The following is a 5394-nucleotide window of genomic DNA, read 5'->3' as shown; positions in this document are numbered from 1 at the left end:
AAATATTATATTGCTATGAGTATTCCACATATGTCTCAAAAGTTCAATATTTTTAAAACATTTGCAAATAGATCTTTATAAAGTTCCTCCGATAAAAACAAATCATATGCACGAGCATTGCATGCATCATATGCATAAGCAGTTTTTGGTTTTGAGCTCTTGATACAGTGGTCTAACTCTTTGCTCTTCATTTATTTTGAAGACAAGCTGGCGCACCGGTACAACACTCGAGCTAATCGTCCAAATATCATGGAACACCTTGAGCAAGAGAACCGAGATCTGAAAGAGGAGATTGCCCGACTAACTGCCATGATGGAGTCAGTTATTGCTGCACAGAGTCAAACTTCTCCAACTCCTGCAACTCCTCCCGCGAGGACAGTTATTTCTGAAGTGGTTACCTCAACAATGCCTGCTGCCACCACCCACTTCGCTCCTAATCTGCCTGCTGGATTCCCTTGGGGAATGCCACCTAATTTCGTGCCAGAGGGTTTCGCTCCCATTTTTGCTTCTATGTTGGCATCTAGCCCGGTCATGTCTGTGCCACCTCCCGTTGTGCACACTTTGCCGCGAGTAGAAGACACCATCTATTATTCTGAGCCATCTGAGGGCCTAGACATTTATGAGAAGATGGATGAGATGAAGGATCAATTCCTTGAGTTACGCAAGGAACTGAAAATGTTGTTAGGTAAAGATCTGTTTGGGAAGAGTGATGTTGAACTGTTCTTAGTGTCTAATGTGAAAATCCCAGTCAAATTCAAAGTACCTGACTTTGAGAAGTATAAGGGAAACACGTGCCCACTTAGTCATCTTGTAATGTATGCCCGCAAGATGTCAACCAAGACAGATAATGATCAACTACTGATTCACTATTTCTAGGATAGCCTGACAGGTGATGCGCTCCGTTGGTATATGGGGCTAGAGAGTGCAGGCATCCGCACTTTCAATGATCTAGGAGAGGTTTTTGTGAAACAGTATAAATACAACATGGATATGGCTCCGGACAGAGATCAATTGAGGGCGATGTCCCAAAAAGATAAAGAAACCTTCAAGGAATACGCCCAGAGGTGGAGGGAATTGGCAGCTCAGATAGTGCCACCCTTGGAGGAAAAGGAGATGACAAAGATCTTCTTGAAGACTTTGAGCTCTTTCTATTATGAGCGCATGATTGCTAGTGCTCCCTCGGACTTTACCGAAATGGTAAATATGGGGATGAGACTAGAAGAGGGATTCCATGAAGGACGTCTGTCCCACGAGGATAATTCGGCAAAGAAATATGGAGGATTTGCCAGGAAAAAGGAAGGGGAGACGCATGTTGTTTCTTCCCACACTAAGAGAAGACCCTCTGTGAGGAGGAAGGAAGTGCGGCCTGCCGTCAACCAACATCGGGTGGCTCATATAGCACCTACTTTCAGAGAAGCTCAACAACCACAACAACAATCTCGTTAACAACAACAGGCTTACCAGCCTCACAACAACAGCACCAGCAACTATGAAAGGAAGAGGGTGACTTTTGACCCGATTCCTATGACCTATGCTGAATTGTATCCTTCCTTGACCGATAGGAAGTTGATAACTCTGCGTGATCCTCCTACTGTGCCAGCCAATCCTCAATGGTGGTACAAGCCCGAACTTCATTATGTGTATCATTCTGGTGCTCCCGGACATGACGTGGAGAATTATTTTCCGTTGAAGACCAAGGTGCAAGACCTTGTGAGGAGTGGGATACTATTCTTTGAGGATGTAGGCCCGAATGTTAAGAAGAACCCATTGCCCGAGCATGGGAAGGCAGATGTCAACATTGTTCAGGGTTGCCCTGGCAAATATAAAGTCCTTTATGTGAATGACATAAGGCAGTCCCTGGTAGAGATGCATAAGATGTTGTGTGAGCACAGTCACTATGAGCATGATCATGATAGGTGCCATATGTGCACTGTCAATGAAAGAGGATACCGCAAAGTAAGAAGGGACATCCAAGAGATGCTAGACCAAGGGATGATTGAGATACTTCAAAATCGTAATGAGGATGAAGTCGATGTTATCACTCCAGTGTTCAATATTCCTGATCATGTTGTCATTAAGTATGATGGCAACAAGAAGAAGGTGGTGCCAACTCTTGTGATTAAGCCAGCGGGACCTGTCCCATATGTGTTAGATAGAGCGGTCCCGTACCGTTATAATGTTGTTATGCTGGAAGATGGGAAGGAGGTGTTGTTTCCCTCGACCTCTGTTGTAAGCATATCCGATATTAATGGAGTGACCCGTAGTGGTCGTGTTTTCTCGGCTCAGCCAAAATCCCATGAAGACGTCGTGAAGAGAGATGTTGTTAGTCATGTCGGTCCCGTGGGGACTTCTTATTCAAATTATTCTACTCTTGTTGTGAAGGGTATTGACCCTGTTGTTGTCAAAGCTGATAAAGCTCCTATCTTGGTTGGTTAGTTTGGCATGTTGAAAGAGGATGGTGATGAGATGTTAAGGCTCATCAAGAGGAGCGAGTACAATATTGTGGAGCAATTGCTTCAAACTCCATCAAAGATATATGTCCTATCTTTGTTGATGAATTTAGAGCCACACTGTGAAGCGTTGCAAAGGGTGTTGGACGTGGCATATGTGGATCACAATGTCACAATTGAACAATTTGACAGCATTGTTGCGAATATAACTGCCTGCAACAATTTGAGTTTTTGTGATAATGATCTTCCCGAGGAGGGAAAAGACCACAATTTGGCTTTACATATTTCTATGAACTGTAAAGACGATGCCTTGTCCAATGTGTTGATGGATACAGGGTCATCACTTAATGTATTGCCAAAGTCTACTCTTGCCAAACTTTCATATCAGGGGCCTCCCATGAGGCAGAGTGGAGTGGTAGTCAAAGCTTTTGATGGATTGCGCAAGACCGTGATCGGTGAATTAGACCTCCCGATCAAGATTGGACCTAGTGATTTCCAGATCACTTTCCAAGTTATGGACATACATCCGTCATACAACTATTTTCTTGGTAGACCATGGATTCACGAGGCAGACGCCGTGACATCCACCATGCACCAAAAGTTGAACTTCGTTAAGAACAAGAAGTTGGTGGTGATAGGGGGAGATAAGGCTTTCTTGGTCAGCCATTTATCTTCATTTTCCTACATCGATGCTGAGGATGAGGTTGGAACTCCATTCCAAGCCTTATCTATTGCTGAGCCTTCTAGGAAAGGACTTTCTTCATTTGTCTCCTATAATGATGTGAAGTTGGCCATCGAGCATGGTGCAACTAATGGTTTGGGTAAAATGATAAAGATGGAAGATAATAAATCCAGGGCTGGTATAGGGTATTCTTCTAGTGTTTCTAATGATCTTGGGCTGTTTCAGAGTGGAGGTTTCATCCACACCAATAGAGATCAAGAAGTTGCTGCCATTGTTGAAGAAGATGAAGAGGAAGACCTCGGCAACTTTGTCATACCTGGAGGGAGTTGCAATAATTGGGTCGCTGTTGATGTTCCAACGGTTATCCATAAGTCAACGTAATATGTTCATTTTGTTTAAAAACCCTTCTCCCATGCCAAAAGGAGAAGTGAAGACATTGTTGGCATAATTGATTAATACAATGATATTCATTCAATAATCGCATGTTTAATGTTTGTTTTCCAAATTATTTTTCATTTTTTGCTTTTCGCATGAAATTGGTGATCACCATAAAACCCTAAAAAAGAGAATAAAATCAATTTTTCATTTGCATAATGATTTGCCTTGTTAGAATTCTGAAATCTCTTTTATACTCAAAATCATTATGCAGGTTGATCAAACCCATTGAACATAATGATCCAACACCATCTCTCAACTTTGAGTTCCCTGTATTTGAGGCAGAAGAAGATGATTTTGAAGAGATTCCTGATGAGATTACCCGTCTGCTTAAGCACGAGGAGAAGATCATTCAGCCACATCTTGAGAATCTGGAAACAGTCAACTTGGGGTCTGAAGATTGCATTCGTGAAGTGAAGATTGGGGCACTCCTTGAAGAGTTTGTTAAGAAGGGGTTGATTGAGTTGCTATGAGAATATGTCGACGTCTTTGCCTGGTCGTATGAAGATATGTCTGGTCTAGATACTGATATCGTACAACATTTCTTGCCGTTGAAGCCTGAGTGTGTGCTTGTGAAGCAAAAGTTCAGAAGAACTCATCCTGATATGGCAGGGAAGATTAAAGAAGAGGTTCAGAAGAAAATTGATGTGGGGTTTCTGGTGACTTCTACATATCCTCGATGGGTGGCCAATATTGTGCATGTACCCAAGAAAGATGGAAAAGTCTGAATGTGCATGGATTACCGTAACTTGAATAAAGCTAGTCCAAAAGATGATTTTCCTCTACCACACATTGATATGTTGGTAGAAAATACGGCTAAATCCAATATCTTTTCATTTATGGACGGATTTTCCGGTTATAATCAAATTAAAATGGCACCCGAAGATATGGAGAAGACAACATTCATCACACCTTGGGGAACATTCTGTTATCGAGTAATGCCCTTCGGTTTGAAGAATGTCGGAGCCACATATCAATGTGCTATGACTACCTTGTTTCATGACATGATGCACAAGGAGATCGAGGTGTATGTCGACGATATGATTGCAAAGTCGAGAACGGAAGTTGAATATGTAGAATACTTGTTGAAGCTTTTCCAGCATTTTAGGAAGTACAAACTCCGCTTGAATCCGAACAAGTGTACATTTGGAGTCCGTTCTGGCAAGTTATTGGGCTTTATTGTCAGCGAGAGAGGTATTGAAGTTGTCCTACCAAGGTCAAAGCTATACAAGAGATGCCTGCGCCCAAAACTGAGAAGCAAGTCTGAGGTTTTCTTGGCCGCTTGAATTACATTTCGAGATTTATATCCCACATGACTGCCACATGTGCGCCTATATTCAAGCTCCTCCGGAAAGATCAACGTCATGATTGGACCGAGGATTGCCAAAAGGCCTTTGACAGTATCAAAGAGTATTTATCCGAACCTCCGATTCGGTCTCCGCCTGTTGAAGGGACACCTTTGATTATGTACTTGACTGTGTTTGATGATTCCATGGGTTGTGTCCTTGGTCAGCAAGATGAATTAGGAAAGAAAGAATATGCAATATACTACTTGAGTAAGAAGTTCACCGACTATGAGTCTCGGTACTCAATGCTTGAGAAGACATGTTGTGCTTTGGCTTGGGCTGCCAAGCGTTTACGCTAGTATATGTTGAATCATACAACTTGGTTGATATCCAAAATGGATCCGATCAAGTATATCTTTGAGAAGCCTGCTTTAACTGGGAGAGTTTCCCGTTGGCAGATGTTGTTATCTGAGTATGATATTGAGTATCGAGCTCAAAAGGCTATTAAAGGTAGTATCTTGGCTGGCCATCTGGCACATCA

Source organism: Lathyrus oleraceus, chromosome 2, assembly GCF_024323335.1.
Source record: "Lathyrus oleraceus cultivar Zhongwan6 chromosome 2, CAAS_Psat_ZW6_1.0, whole genome shotgun sequence".
NCBI lineage: Eukaryota > Viridiplantae > Streptophyta > Magnoliopsida > Fabales > Fabaceae > Lathyrus > Lathyrus oleraceus.
Note: the sequence above shows the minus strand (reverse complement) of the source record.